We start from the raw sequence: 17,192 nt of genomic DNA on the forward strand, positions 1-17,192 counted from the left end.
GCACCACTGAGTTTTATACTCAACTCATTGATTTTACCACTCGCAGGTTGGAGACTGTGCTTGCTGCTTAAAGACCTGAAGAGTAGCATCAGAGCTGAAGAGATATTTTGGTAGTTGATTATTATTTTATGTAATAAAGAATTATGACATGTATAAGTATTACATTTTTGGAGACTATATTATTTAATTTATGACTTAATCATGTTATTGTAAATTAGTTTGGTATATATATTGGGAGATAAACTTGGAACTTATTTAATGGTTAGAACATTAGAAGTTGATATGTTTAAATGAATGTATTTAATTGATGAATATTAAAATGTTATTGAGGAATTATGTAGTTATGAAATTATAGAAGTGCTATTGTATTGTTATTAGAGTTTGATGGGGGTTTGGAGTTTAAATTTGGGAGTGCTTTGTATTCATATGTTTGGCGACTTCTATTTTTAGGGGAAACTCTTGCAGTTTTTTTATAGGACTCTCCCAAATCATTTTCAAAACAAAATATTATTACTTGCTAAACTTGTGAATAATAAGCCACTTTTAATTTATAATATGATTGTATGTGATAAGTGTAAATTTTATAGTGTTTTTAATATAGTTTTTATTAGAATTTTAGTAAGTTTTTACTTCTTTAATTTAATTTTAAATCACTTTTAGTATAATTGTGTTTAAAAGCTTCCTTGGTCTTTAATCCGCTTGATCTAAGAGAAAATTGCAGAAATTTGGCGCATAAAAGAACTTTAGAATGCAAGGCACTCAGCTTCTAGCACGCCCAGCCTGTGCTGGAAGGCACGCCCGTGCTAGAAGCCAAGTAAACCAAAGGAGAGACAGAAGAGAGCACGGCCAGGGTGTGTCAACAGGCACGGCCGTGCTACAATGGGACCAGGGCGTGTCAAGCATAGCACGCCCATGGCAACTCTAGACAGACTTCAGAGAAGAGCACGCCCTGCCAGTGCTCTGTAGCACGCCTGTGCCTCAGTACTTCACTAGCCCGTGCTACCTAGCATGCCCCGTGTTTCACTAGCCAGACCTCCAAACTACAGCACGCCCAGCCCGTGCCATGAAGCACGCCCGTGCTGCCTAGACGGAACCAGCGTGAATTTAACACGCAAATCAAGCCTTTCTCACATGGGCTGACTTCAGGGAGTTTCCTAAACACACTAAACAAGACCTGGACCTATTCTTGAAGAAAAAGGAGTCCTAATCAAGAAGAAATCAAGAGCCTAAACAGTTATGATCTCCTATAAAGGATTTTGTGCTAAATAAGGATTCTATTTTCCTAAAAGGAGTCAGACTTGCCTTCAGGATCTCTATATAAAGAGAGGAACTTCTCATAGTAGGGGATCTCGTTTTTTGTGCAACACTTTACATAATTCTATTCTTCTCAAAGATTTCAAGCTTCAAATAATTGTGCTAAGATTCAAGGAAGCCATCAACATAGTTGTGATACAGTTTTTATTCTAAACTCTTCATCTTGTTTCTTTCTTTATTATTGTCTTTAAATATAATGAATGATTCAAGTATGATTGAGCTTAATTTAATTACTATGTCTAGCTAAACTTTTATACTAAGGATTTGATGTAATTTAATTCGATTCCAGCTTATAATATTAGATTTATTTTTCTTTGTTCTTGTTATAACTTATTATTGTGCTTAAGGCTTCCAGGTAGAAAAATTCCCCTGGATTGAATTATTTCAATAATCACATTCGGGAGAAGGGTTATTGATATGAACAAGGTAATAATTTACTTGAGAATAATAACTTGATGTGGAAACTATATGGTTTGACTCAAGGGGGGCTTTCATAAGTTAATAAAGTATTAAGTTGTGAATTCATAAAACAACCATAAAACCTAATGATCTGATTCATGTTTAATTTCACTATTAAGATAGGTGATTAAATTGGATTAGAATAGCTAACAATAAATCGGGAGAGCTTGTTAGTAACCTTAGGGTTGTTTTCTCCTACTTGAACAATTAAACTTGATTAATGAACTAATAGAATAAGCTGGATAGAATTAAATGAAATCAAATTCCCTAGTAGCTTAATCCCCTGATTTCTTTTCACCTAAATTTTGTGTTTGATCTCTTTTACTTTGAATTTTATTTACTTTACAGCGAATTCCTTTTATCATTGTCTAAATAATAATAGGTTAACATAATTTTGGTAATTGATAAACAATCCCTGTGGATACGATATTTTCTTACTCTATATTACTTGTTGCGATTTCGTACACTTGCGAAAACCGCTGTCAAGTTTTTGGCACCGTTGCCGGGGATTGGCGTATCAATATCAATACAAATTACCCTGTTATTAATTTAGACACTCTTTTGTTTTTATTTAATTTTCTTTTAAGTGTTGTTCCAGGTGTTTTATGCAAAGAAGATCAAGGACGACTGAACCTCTAGTCTTTGACCTAGAAATTGAAAGAACCTTTCGTAGGCACAACGCTGCAAGAAAAGCAAGAGAAATAAAACTCGAACAACAAGCAGACATGGCCAACGAAAACGAAAATAGAAACGAAAACGTAGTTGGACCACCACTTCAACATCCGGTCCGTACCTTAAGGGATTATACAACACCTAATCTGAATGGGACAACCTCAAATATTACAAGACCTAGGGTAGAAGCTAATAACTTTGAGATTAAACCGGCAATTATCCAAATGCTCTCTACCTCGATCCAATATGGAGGTTTGCCTAGTGAAGATCCTAATGCTCACATCACCAATTTTTTGGAAATTTGTGACACATTCAAACAAAATGGTGTTTCTGAAGATGCAATCAAGTTGAGGCTTTTTCCTTTTACTCTTAGGGATAAAGCTAGATCATGGTTACAATCGTGTCCCGCTGAAAGTTTTACCACATGGGATGAATTAGCTCAAAAATTCCTAGCTAAATTCTTCCCATCCTCAAAAACCACCAAGCTGCGTAATGAGATAATGACATTTGCTCATCATGATCAAGAGAGCTTGTACGAAGCTTGGGAAAGATTCAAGGACTTGCTAAGGAAGTGCCCGCATCACAGTTTGCCCAAGTGGCTACAGGTACAACTTTTTATAATGCATTATCTCCTAATATTAAAATCACTTTAGATGCAGCTGCAGGTGGATCCTTTGAAAAGAAAGGTATTGATGAAGCATATGAGTTGATAGAGGAGATGGCAAGCAACAGCCACTACCAAAACAATACCGAAAGGAGAAGAACCGCAGGAGTCTATGAAATAGACGCCATTACAGCACTCAATGCCAAGGTAGATAACATGGTAAGGAAATTGGACATGTTAACCACTAATCCTGTGAATTCGATTATGCAAGTGTGTGATAGGTGCAATGGACAACATGGAATTGGGGAATGCATCATGGACTCCTTAAATCCGCAGACTTTGGAGCAAGTGAACTATGTGATGAATCAAGGAAGAAAGAATTACCCTTATTCAAATTCATATGATAACAGGTTAAGGAATCATCCTAACCTATCTTATGGTAATCCTAACAATGCCTTGAATGCACCCCCAGGGTTCCACCCTCCAGAAAAGAAATCTCATGATGACCTCCTCACTGCCCTCTCCAAATCACACATGGAATTCATGAATGAAACTAGGGAGAACCATAAAATCCAGCAAGTTCCAATTAGGAATTTGGAGATTCAGTTAGGGCAGTTCGCAAACATGATGGCATCTCGACCTCAAGGTACGTTACCTAGCAATACTGAAAAGAATCCAAAAGAACAAGTGCAGGCTATCACCTTGAGGAGTGGCAAACAATTAGATGAACCACTGAGGAAAGAAAAGGAGGAAAAAGAACAATCAAAAGTGCCTATCATTGATTTAGAGGAAAAAGAAAAGGTAAAACCCTATGTTCCCCCTGTTCCCTTTCCACAAAGATTAAAGAAAGCACAAGATGACAAGAGCTTCCTCAAGTTTCTGGATGTGTTTAAGAAGCTTTAAATTAATATTCCTTTTGCTGAAGCTCTTGCTCAAATGCCTAGCTATGCTAAATTCCTAAAAGATATCTTGAGCAAGAAACGAAAAATTGATGATCAAGAAACAGTGATGTTAACTGAGGAGTGCAGTGCAATTATCCAAAACAAACTGCCTCCAAAGTTAAAAGATCCAGGAAGTTTTTCTATCCCTTGTAACATTGGTAATCTTGACTTTGAAAAGGCTTTGGCAGATTTAGGTGCTAGCATTAATCTTATGTCCTATGAAGTTTTTAAGATGCTAGGTATGGGAGAGCTCAAACCAACAAGGATGTCTTTGCAATTAGCAGATCGTTCAATTAAATATCCTAGAGGGATTGTAGAAGACGTGCTTGTAAAGGTAGGTACATTCATCTTTCCTGTTGATTTTGTTATTCTTGATATTGATGAAGACAGGGAAGGATCTCTAATCCTTGGAAGACCTTTTCTTGCAACTGCAAGAGCATTGATAGATGTCTATGAGGGTAAGTTGACTCTTAGAGTTGGACAGGAAGAGATTGTATTTGATGTACTTAAATCTTGTAAACTCCCTATGGATCATGGAGACTGTTTTAGAATTGACGTAGTCGATGAATGTGTGGAGACCACTTTGCATGTTGAAAATAATGCTAATGAGTCAAGCATCTTGAATGAAAAAGAAAAGGAACTTCCTAAGCATGAACTGAAACAACTTCCACCTCATTTAAAACATGCATTTCTAGGTGAGAACCATTCTTTTCCTGTTATTATTTCTTCTCACTTAACGCTTGATCAAGAGGAAAGGTTGTTGCAGGTTTTACAAAGGCACAAGAAAGCATTAGGATGGTCTATCTCAGATCTACAAGGAATAAGCCCAAGTGTGTGCATGCATAAAATCTTGATGGAAGAAAACTACAAACCTTCAATCGAGCACCAAAGGCGACTGAATCCTAACATGAAGGAGGTAGTTAAGGCTGAAATTATTAAACTCTTAGATGCCGGCATCATTTATCCAATTTCAGACAGTAATTGGGTAAGTCCTGTCCAAGTTGTTCCAAAGAAGGGAGGTATGACTGTTATTTCTAATGAAAACAATGAATTAATCCCCACAAGAACAGTCACAGGTTGGCGTGTGTGTATAGATTATAGAAAATTAAATAAAGCAACACGCAAAGATCACTTTCCCCTTCCCTTTATTGATCAAATGCTTGAAAGGCTTGCAGGATATCCTTTTTATTGTTTCTTAGATGGCTATTCAGGGTACTTCCAAATACCTATAGCCCCTGAAGACCAAGAGAAAACTACATTCACTTGTCCTTATGGCACTTTTGCCTATAGGAGAATGCCTTTTGGGCTATGCAATGCCCCTGCAACCTTTCAAAGGTGCATGATGTCCATCTTTTCTGATATGGTGGAAAAATTTATTGAAATATTCATGGATGATTTTTCTGTATTTGGTTCTTCCTTCGATGCATGCCTTCATAATTTATCTTTAGTGATGCAACGATGTGAAGATACTAACCTTGTGTTAAATTGGGAAAAATGTCACTTCATGGTTAGTGAAGGTATTGTCCTAGGGCATAAAATCTCTCAAAAGGGGATTGAAGTAGACAAGGCAAAAATTGAGGTAATTGAAAAACTACCTCCCCCTAACACAGTGAAGGGCATAAGAAGTTTTCTTGGGCATGCAGGGTTTTACAGGAGATTCATAAAGGATTTCTCAAAAATTACTAAACCTCTTTGCAATTTATTAGTTAAAGATGTACCTTTTGATTTTGACAAAGAATGCTTAGATGCTTTCAACAGGTTGAAGAAGGAGTTAATCTCAGCCCCGATCATCACTACACCAGACTGGACTTTGCCCTTTGAACTCATGTGTGATGCTAGTGATCATGCTGTAGGAGCTGTTCTTGGACAAAGAAAAGACAAGAAGTTGCATGTTATCTATTATGCAAGTCGCACATTGAATGATGCACAATTAAATTATGCAACTACGGAAAAAGAACTGCTAGCTATTGTTTTTGCTTTTGACAAATTCAGGGCATATCTAATTGGAGCTAAAACAATAGTCTACACAGATCACTCCGCCATCAAATACTTGCTGGAAAAGAAAGATGCAAAGCCAAGACTCATTCGTTGGGTACTTCTATTGCAAGAGTTTGACCTAGAAATTCGCGACAAAAAGGGGACCGAGAACCTCGTTGCTGACCATCTTTCCAGGCTTGAATTGGGGGAAGAAGACACAAGCGAGCTACAAATCAATGAAAGCTTTCCTCATGAGCAACTTCTTCTAGTGGCAAATGCTCAAACCCCCTGGTACGCTGACATTGTTAATTATCTTGTTTGCAAAATTCCTCCTCCCAATTTTTCTTACCAACAAAGAAAAAATTTTTTTCATGATATCAAATTCTACTATTGGGAGGAGCCATTTTTGTTCAAGTATTGTAGTGATCAGCTCTTCAGGAGATGTATACCGGAAACTGAAATAGAAAGTGTCCTTAAATTCTGCCATTCAATGGAATGTGGAGGCCACTTTCGAGCAAACAAGACAGCTGCGCGTATACTAGAAAGTGGTTTGTATTGGCCTAATCTTTTTAAAGATGCTTATAACTATGTTCGTCTTTGTGATCATTGTCAAAGGTTAGGTAACATTTCGAAGAGACATGAAATGCCCCTGAACAACATCCTTGAAGTCGAAATCTTCGATGTATGGGGTCTGGACTTTATGGGACCTTTTCCACCATCATATTCAAATCAATACATTCTAGTGGCGGTGGATTATGTGTCAAAGTGGGCAGAAGCTGTTGCTCTTCCAAATAACGATGCCAAAAGTGTGATGAGCTTCATCAAGAAAAACATTTTTACAAGGCATGGAACTCCCAGGGCGATAATCACGGACGGAGGTAAGCATTTTTGTAATAGATATTTAGACTCCCTTCTTGCAAAATATGGTGTCACTCATCGTGTAGGTACTCCATATCATCCTCAAACCAGTGGACAAGTAGAGGTCACTAACAGAGAAATCAAAAAGATCCTCGAAACCACTGTTGGACAATCGAGAAAGGATTGGTCCAAAAAGCTAGACGATGCTCTATGGGCCTACAGAACGGCATTCAAAACGCCTATAGGTATGTCTCCATATCGCATGGTGTATGGTAAGGCTTGTCATCTTCCTGTAGAGTTAGAACATAAGGCGTTTTGGGTCATTCAATTTTTTAACTTTAATGCAAAGGAGGTTGGTCAAAAGCGATTGCTACAGCTAAACATGATGGATGAAATGCGCCTTCACGCTTATGAAAATGCCAAAATATACAAAGATCGCACTAAACAATGGCATGATAAGCGCATTATCATGAGGGATCTAAAGGTAGGCCAGCAGGTGTTGCTCTATAACTCTAGACTTCGGTTATTTCCTGGTAAGTTGCGCTCTAGGTGGTCTGGACCATTCACAATCAAGGAAATCTTTCCTCATGGCGCGATTGAAATAGTGGATGGTAAGTCGAATCGAAGTTTCAAGGTAAATGCTCAACGTTTGAGAAGCTATTATAATGAAACCTTTGAACCCATCAAGACTACAATTGGTCTTGCTTAGCCTAAATTAAGATAAGTGCGTCGAACTTAACGACGTTAAACAAAAGTGCTCATGGGAGACAACCCATCTATTTTTATTAAATTTTCGTCCATTTATTTATTTTTATTCCCTATTTTATTTGTCAAAATCCCAAATTTTCTCCATAAGTGTTCTTTTGTTTAGTTAAGAGTTTTTGTAGGAAAAAGTGGAAATCCAGAACCAAGCACGCCCTAGCCGTGCTAAGTGGCACGCCCAAGTCGCGCTATGAAGCATGTCTCAACAAAGAAAAACGCCCAAGTCGCGAGCGCGACATTCACAAGCGCGAGCGCGACAATTAGAAAAGAGAGTCAGAAGATTTGCAAGAAAAACTCGCGAGCGCACCTCCCATATGCACGGGCGCGAGCTGAAGTCACGAGCGCGACATTCATATACGCGGGAGCGAGCTGAAGTCGCGAGCGCGACATTCATATGCGCGGGCGCGACAAGCAGATCTGAGTGTCAGAAGCAATTGGACCAGAAGACGCGAGAAGACGCGAGCGCGATATTCATATGCGTGGGCGCGAGAAAGCACCTTTGAGAGGCAGAAAGTTTGCCAGCAAAATACGCGAGCGCAACTTTCATATGCGCGAGCGCGAAAAGAACTTGAGAGGCAGGGACAAGCACGCCCAAGGCGTGCCAGATAGCACTCCCGTGCTATCACCAGGCACTTTTCAAAACGAGAGGCAGAGAAGAGCACGCCCAAGCCGTGCTATGTAGCACGCCCGTGCCAGGTACGCCACTTTTGTTGTTTTGCAGGTCAGAGGGGAGCACGCCCAGGCCGTGCTCATCAGCACGGCCGTGCCACGATCAGACCAACTCATTTATTGGCGCCCCTATTTAAAGAGCACGCCTCCAAACCTTCTCTTTTCCATCTAGCACGCCCTAGTCGTCAACTCCTTTCTCTCAAACTTTCTCTTTTCTTCTCCCTTTTCTCTCAAATCAAACACTCTCCACCCAAAATTTTCACATAATCAACTCCAACAATGCCTCCTAGATACAAACGTAGCAGACCCGCATCATCCGTTGCTGCTCGGAAGCGTTCGACTACGCGATCCTCCACGGCTCCTCAACCTCCTTCACCTCCTGAAATTCCATTCGAATTTGCCTCATCCGATCAACAAGAAAGGTACACAAAATTATCTCTTCGGCCTATTTTACCGAATAGATTTATCGATGAGGCTGCCTTAGCGTAAGTGGGTCTTAGGGATATTGTGTTAGACCCTCTTAAGAAAATAGGATGGGGGAAATTTCTTGATATGAAGGACTTAGTTTATGCCCCTCTAATTCTAGAATTTCTGAGTTCCTATCACGCTTTTATTCCATTACCGCCTAATTCACCACCAAGCAGGGTTAACTTTAGGCTTCTGAGTCAAGACTTTGAATTAACTGTGAATGAAATTAGCCACATTTTTGGGTTTCCTACAGACAATAGCCAGATACAAATATCTAAGGATTTTAGTGCACGAAATACTTGGCAAAATTTGACAGGTGAAGTGAATTATAATCCTAGATATTCTAAAGCATCCAAATTAAAAAAACCTTCTTTGCGCTACATTCACAAATTCTTATCTAATTCCATTTTTGGAAGGAGTGAAAGCGATGGGGTGCTAAGTTTGAACGAATTATATTTTCTGTGGGCTATTGAGAATGGAGTTTTATTGAATGTTGGTTATTGGCTCTGCCAAAAATTTGGAAAGGTGGCTGGAGCCGACAAAGGGGCCATAATGGTGGGATGTTTTGTAACCCGGATTGCTAGATACTTACAGGTTTGGAACCCGGCTAGGCCAATTTATGATTGTGTAGGAGGAGGGCGTGGTACTAGACTGGACCTAGATGTTATGATACATATGAAACTGATTGAAAAAGTCGGGGATACATATCAAGTAGTGGGCGCCCCAGAAGCTAATCCTGATGATACAGGAGCAGAAGCAGCCGGTGGAGCTAACATGGAAGAGGATAATCCTCCTCCTTTTCCTTCTTCTTTTGGTGCAGGTACTTCCGGTGTCGGTCCATTGTTCCAAGGCACAGCCAACATGTCGAACGATGAAGTCCTTGCAAGAATGATGTCTCGGATGGACCTCTTTGACACGCGCCTTAAATGTATGGAAACGATGATCGCAGACCGTTTCCAGTCCATCGAGATTATGAACGGCAGTCTTGATTCTCGGATGGACACCATGCAAGGCCAACTCCAGACCATCCTCCAGCTTCTGCAGCCACCTCCACCACCAGAGAATTGACGGATTTCTCACTTTTCTTTGTTTTATTTTTGTTTATTTGTTCTAATACATTGTCTTGGTTGCTTTCACTTTAGTCTATTTGTTATTTGAATTTTTATAACTTTTTAGTAGTTTGTTTTGTTCTTAATGTTTAGTTGCTCTTTTAGCTAAGACTCTTCCCACACCCGTTCTATTGTATTGTTCAATACAATGTTGGTAAGATTTCTTCTTCTCTCTTACTGCTTTCCTTCTAGTAATGCAATAAGTTTGGGGAATTTATGCACATTGGGGACAATGTGATTGATTGAATTGGGGGAAGGGAATTTTGGCAAAAATTTTTGTTTTTGTTTAACATTTTTGGAATGATTCAAGTAAGCTTGAAAGTTCTCATGTCTAGTAATGAGTGTTAAATATAGTCGATTCTAAATTCTAGCATATTTAAGTTTTGAATTTGAAATTTTGACTCAATCATGTCATTGATCTAAACTATTTGTTTCTAGACTTTTAAAACACTGATTTTTATGAAAGTTATGATATAAAGGTGTGTTTTACTCTAAAGTATTTTAAACCTTGGCATTCCTAGAACAAAAATTAGAACTTCCTTCGAGGCGAGAAATTTAAATGTTTACATCTTGAAAGAGATGATTTAGGCAATTTTTGTTGACACCTATATAGCCTAAACTACCTAAACAAAAATATATGACCTTTGAAACCCACTTTGAAGCTTTAAATCGTACAATTTTCTTTTTCACCATAAATAAACCAGGCCATTAAAGCCAAATTCAAATCTCTTACCCTAAGTACAAAGGATTGTATGATTAAAAGATTCGACTTTTAATTAGAATATAGCAATAAAGAGGGAGAATTAATCAATCAATACAAGCAAATAAAGAAAAGAGGAAAGAATCAAGAAAGAGGCACATGCAAAGCAATCAAAAGAATGCAAGAAGAATGGTAAAGCAAGTAAGAATAGTGCCAAAATATTAAGAAAAGACCTTGCACAAGATGCCTCTAGCTAGTAAGAAAGCTTCAAAACCAACACTCCCTAGAACTACTAAAAGTTTAATTAAAATAGAATCTTGAATATTATACATTCTTTTGTACTCTTTGACTACCCTTTTATCCTTTCTTTTGATTAAGCAAAATTTGCACCAAGAAAGCCCCATTACAACCCAAAATAAAGACCTTTTGATCTTTTAATTGTATGCATTTAAATCGTGGAGAAAGAATGACTAATTCTGCATATGGGAATGCCACTGTTGCACTATCAATTGTCTTATTTTTGAAAGGTTGAAAATTCTTTAGATAATTCATGTCCTATTTATCATAAATTGAATAAATATTAGTGTTGACAATCTCTTTAAACTTGTGTTTTACTCAATGAATGTGTTTTATTCAAAAATAAAAGTCAAACTTAAGTATGATTAGCATGGAGAACGATTGAGTTTATTCACTTGTTTACTAATCATGATATCATGAAAGATTATGGAAATCATCTCCAACCATGTTAAACTAGTGTCGTCAAATTATTTTTCCTTTAGTTTTGTTGCTTGAGGACAAGCAATGGTTTAAGTTTGGGGAATTTTGATAAGTGTAAATTTTATAGTGTTTTTAATATAGTTTTTATTAGAATTTTAGTAAGTTTTTACTTCTTTAATTTAATTTTAAATCACTTTTAGTATAATTGTGTTTAAAAGCTTCCTTGATCTTTAATCCGCTTGATCTAAGAGAAAATTGCAGAAATTTGGCGCAGAAAAGAACTTTAGAATGCAAGGCACTCAGCTTCTAGCACGCCCAGCCCGTGCTGGAAGGCACGCCCGTGCTAGAAGCCAAGTAAACCAAAGGAGAGACAGAAGAGAGCACGACCAGGGTGTGTCAAAAGGCACGGCCGTGCTACAATGGGACCAAGGCGTGTCAAGCATAGCACGCCCATGGCAACTCTAGACAGACTTCCAGAGAAGAGCACGCCCTGCCTGTGCTCTGTAGCACGCCCGTGCCTCAGTACTTCACTAGCCCGTGCTACCTAGCACGCCCCGTGTTTCACTAGCCAGACCTCCAGACTACAGCACGCCCAGACCGTGCCATGAAGCATGCCCGGGCTGCCCAGGCAGAACCAGCGTGAATTTAACATGCAAATCAAGCCTTTCTCACATGGGCCGACTTCAGGGAGTTTCCTAAACACACTAAACAAGACCTGGACCTATTCTTGAAGAAAAAGGAGTCCTAATCAAGAAGAAATCAAGAGCCTAAACAGTTATGATCTCCTATAAAGGATTTTGTGCTAAATAAGGATTCTATTTTCCTAAAAGGAGTCAGACTTGCCTTTAGGATCTCTATATAAAGGGAGGAACTTCTCATAGTAGGGGATCTCGTTTTTTGTGCAACACTTTACATAATTCTCTTCTTCTCAAAGATTTCAAGCTTCAAATAATTGTGCTAAGATTCAAGGAAGCCATCAACATAGTTGTGATACAGTTTTTATTCTAAACTCTTCATCTTGTTTCTTTCTTTATTATTGTCTTTAAATATAATGAATGATTCAAGTATGATTGAGCTTAATTTAATTACTATGTCTAGCTAAACTATTATACCATATCAATAATATTAGATTTATTTTTCTTTGTTCTTGTTATAACTTATTATTGTGCTTAAGGCTTCCAGGCAGAAAAATTCCCCTGGATTGAATTATTTCAATAATCACATTCGGGAGAAGGGTTATTGATATGAACAAGGTAATAATTTACTTGAGAATAATAACTTGATGTGGAAACTATATGGTTTGACTCAAGGGGGGCTTTCATAAGTTAATAAAGTATTAAGTTGTGAATTCATAAAACAACCATAAAACCTAATGATCTGATTCATGTTTAATTTCACTATTAAGATAGGTGATTAAATTGGATTAGAATAGCTAACAATAAATCGGGAGAGCTTGTTAGTAACCTTAGGGTTGTTTTCTCCTACTTGAACAATTAAACTTGATTAATGAACTAATAGAATAAGCTGGATAGAATTAAATGAAATCAAATTCCCTAGTAGCTTAATCCCCTGATTTCTTTTCACCTAAATTTTGTGTTTGATCTCTTTTACTTTGAATTTTATTTACTTTACAGCGAATTCCTTTTATCATCGTCTAAATAATAATAGGTTAACATAATTTTGGTAATTGATAAACAATCCCTGTGGATACGATATTTTCTTACTCTATATTACTTGTTGCGATTTTGTACACTTGCGAAAATCGCTGTCAGTATGATTGTATGATTTATATGTAGGTTAGGACGGTGGCTCCGGCACTAAATGTGGCATCTACCGTCGGGTCTCTCGGGATTGGGCGATGGGTGTTACACTTGCATCTAGAGATTTTGTTGTATTCTGCTGGATCTAATGCACAGTGAAGAATATTAATAGCTTTTGCGTTTATAGAAATATTATTCTAGTTAGCATCAGTATATTCTTCTTCTGATTTTCTAACTCTCTCATTTTCTACAATTTTCATAGGAATGCGAGGACCAGTAATGACATTCCTCCAGCAGTTTATATCAACTGATTTTATGAAATTTTCCATTCTGGTTTTCCAATAAGAGTAATTAGAACCATTGAACAAAGGAGGTCTAGAAACAGATTGACCTTCTAAAGAAGTAAGAGGAAGTGGGGTTGCCATAGGATCTTATATCTTAAGTTGTTAAGCTTTGGTAAGTCAAGAGTCAAGGCTCTGATACCAGATTGTAGGTCCCGTATGTGTATGGCACAATCCAAGAGGGGGGAAGAATTGGGTTTTCAAAAAATAAAAATTTAACTTTTAAAATCAAACTTAGAATTCTGTAGCAGCGGAAAAGTAATGCACTTGTGAGAATAAGTTATTGATTAGAACTTCCTCACAATGCCCTTATGCAGAAAATAGAAAGATTTTGCAAAGTACAGTTATTGATTAGAACTGCTTCACAATTTCTTATGCAATATCAAAACTACTTTATGAAGGAAAGCTATTATGTTTAGAACTACCTCATAAAGTTTAGATAAATATAAAAGACTCTGTGAGAGACAGTCATTGAAATCTGAACTGCTTCACAAAGCTTCAATCAAGATTAGAAAACTGATTAGAAACCCAAGTAGTGAAATATACTGAAAATAGAAGAGCAATTTAGAACTTGGTATATTCACTAAGCAGAAGTCCAGAGTCCCTAATGCTCAGAAAAGATAAAGCTTATTCCCATTTAGAACATCAAAACCTTTAACAAGTTTAGCATTTCTAAAATATAAATAGAAGTGTGCGTAAAATAGTATCAAGCAGAACATCAGAAAATAAAAAGATCAACACAGTGATTTATAGTGGTTCGGCACTAACTCGCCTACATCCACTCCCTAAGACTCATCTTAAGATCCTCAACTATGTTATCTCTTTTCAAGTGTCAGAGACAAACCAACAGTATAAGGCAATAGATCAACTCTTAGATCTACCCTTTGTCCCACTAGATTTCCCAAAGGTTCTAGTTAACCTCAACCCTTTCTATTTTTGGTAGAGAACAGAAACTCAATTCAAGACATTAGAATCTCTCTCACGGAGAAGGTCGCTTGATAACCTATTTCACAATAGCTTTTCACCTAAGCTATTACACAAAAGTTTATCAATAAAAACCTATCTACTAAAGATTATACAATCTAAATAGACAGACAGAAATGCAAATATAAGCACAGGAAAATAGTTTTTAAGATTAGAAAATCGTTTTAGAAATCAGAACTATTTTTCAAAGAAGTTGTTATAAAATTTCTTTTCTGTTATAAAATTTCTTTTCTTTATTTAAAGATAAAGCGTAAAGTATTAAGATGAAAAGAAATAAGGGGGTTGTTTTCGCCCCCCGATCGAGAATCCCTTAAAAAACCCTGGAAAAGGACCTCGGAAAACGTCTTTCAATTTTATTCGTTGTTTATTTTGGAAAAAGGTGATAAAAATCTTTTTGGATACGCGATGCCGATAAATCGGTCTTATAAATTATTTTTGAGTCGCCACCCATTTTTTCGGCAATGGGATCGTTTTTATTTTATTAAATGACTCCATTAAACCCATTTTTTATTCAAGGCCAAATTATTTAGAAAAACTGGTCAGGCAAACCAAAGAGGTTCTGGGTAAGGGAATTGGGTAAGTCGGTCCGTTGGAAACCGACGCCCGGAAAACCGGCCTCTTTTTAACCTACGATTTCTAATTGATTTTATTTTAGAAAAGCCAATTATTTAAGTAAACCCAACCCGAATAGATCGAACCGAGTTCCTATGTGGAAAATTATTTAACCGTCCCAAATAAATTCATTCATTGCATTCATCATAAATTAATCATCACATCCACCATTCATCCATAATACATATTAAATAAAATTAAAAGACCCGCTCTTGCCTTATGGTTAAAGGCGGGCCACAAACCGAGTTTAATAATATAATCAATAATAAACAATAAATAACAAATCCTAAAATCTCATAATCACAAATAATTAATTGGTTTGGTTTGATTAAAACACAATTTGCCCATTATTGATTATTTTCCGGATCAAGATCAAAAATCCACTTAATGACATGAAATTAAAATGAGATAAACAAAATATTCTGAAATTTAAAGGCAGTCGCGTCACGCATCTGTCCTATGAAGAACAGTCGCGTGACGGAACTCTTGTCATTTATCCTGGAACTTGGAACAGTTGCGTCACGCGGGTGTTCTATGAAGAACAGTCGCGTGACGGAACTTTTATTATTGTCCTGGAAATTGGAATAGTTGCGTCACGCAGCTGTTCTATGAAGAACAGTCGCGTGACGGAACTCCTAGCTATGTGACGGAACTGTTCGTGACTTATTTAAAATTCTCAGTTGTTTTGATTATTTATTCAAAGCATTATATTAAATACAAATATGAAGACAAAACAGAAACTGAGTACACGAACAGCTGCGTCACGCAGGTGGTCCTGTCCAGATCAAGGGCTTTTGGACATGAGCAGTCGTGTCATGCAGGTAATAGCTGCGTGATGCGGCTGCTCTGGTCCGCGACTACCTTTCAAACTACTCTTTTTACGTGTTCTTTTGGTCAAAAATAGTTAAACTTAACTCAGAAAAGTCCAACAATGGGCAAAATCACGTCTGATCAATAACAAACCAACTAAATACTATGAAAATAAGATTTTTAAGAAGTAAAAGACTAGAAATGAAAGAGAAAAGTTGAAATAGTTACCTAGTCCTCAGATTTGAGGATTGCATGCACTTGGATTGGCTCAGAGACAATGCTTCACGACCCCAGAAGTGTGGTCACTAAGTTCTTTCACAAAATAAATCGTTTTCTTTTTTTTTTTCTTTCTTTCCTCTCTTTTCCTCTTCTTATCTTTTTTGTACTTTTTGATTTTAAATCTAAATATCTATGACTTGATCTTCCTCAAGTTTACTCACTTGAGTTCTTGAGGAAGAACTCTAGCTGTTAATCGAAAAACTTAAACTCAGAACATTATATTTCTTAGAGAAAATGAGAGAAAAGTGTCCAAAAGTCCCCATTTTTAGTGTAAAATGTTGTATTTATATGGCTAGGGCAACAAAACATAGTCGCGTCACGCAGGTAGAAGCTGCGTGACGCACCCGTAAGCTGCGTGACGCAGCTTACTTTTCGTACAGTTGCCGCATATCCATACAAACAGTGCAGGCCGTTGTACGGGCATACGCCAGAGGTGTCAGCCCTGTTAGAGCTGCGTGACGCGACTAAGAGTGCCGTCACGCAGGTAATAGCTACATGACGCAACCCTAACGCGGGTCAGACTCCTTTGGGCTGGTTTGATTCAATTTTTTGGTTTAAACACTTCTGGTTGATCGTGATGCCTTATCTCTTATCCTCATATCATCATTGGGTTAGGTGGGGGCATAAAATTACGCGTCAACAGTTTGCCCCCCCACTTTATCATTAATTGTATAAACGATTAATGTTAAAGTGGTCCATTGACGCGCCTTCTATCTGGCAATCACTCCCGAAGCTTGGTTTGATCGGCTTGGAAAGATGCTGAATTAATCATCTGGACACCTTCTCAGCTCAGTTTGATCGGCTTTGTCCGCTTCCGTCAAATATGTGAAAGAATTCAAAGCTCGGTTTGATTGGCTTTGAAAACACCTCCGAGGCTCAGTTCGATCAGCCTGAAGGGTTTGAATATTTGGTCACCTTCTCAGCTCGGTTTGATCGGCTTTGTCGGCTCCCGTTGAATCTGAAGAGACATCCTCGAGGCTTGGTTTGATCGGCCTGAAAGACGTTGATCTGATGATGTGAACCCCTCCCCTGACAACATAGGCATATAATGCATATGACTAAAGGGCAGAAATGCACGTGAATGTATGAGTCGCCACCTTGTTTAATTATTTTAGGGTAAACTAGGAAAAAACCCTCAGTTAACTCCAATTTTAAT

The 17,192-nt window shown here is 37.7% G+C and overlaps 1 non-coding gene across 1 annotated transcript; it reads right to left on the minus strand.

The window, feature by feature from the left end:
• Positions 1–2,927: 2,927 nt before the first annotated feature.
• Positions 2,928–3,034, minus strand: LOC149492640 (small nucleolar RNA R71). Its single transcript, XR_016319051.1, has one exon. It is a non-coding gene; the product is annotated as a small nucleolar RNA R71 (small nucleolar RNA).
• Between the last annotated feature and the right edge of the window lie 14,158 nt (positions 3,035–17,192).

Source organism: Jatropha curcas, chromosome 11 (assembly GCF_041381405.1).
Source record: "Jatropha curcas cultivar XTBG-Jc1 chromosome 11, XTBG_Jcur_1.0, whole genome shotgun sequence".
Lineage (NCBI taxonomy): Eukaryota > Viridiplantae > Streptophyta > Magnoliopsida > Malpighiales > Euphorbiaceae > Jatropha > Jatropha curcas.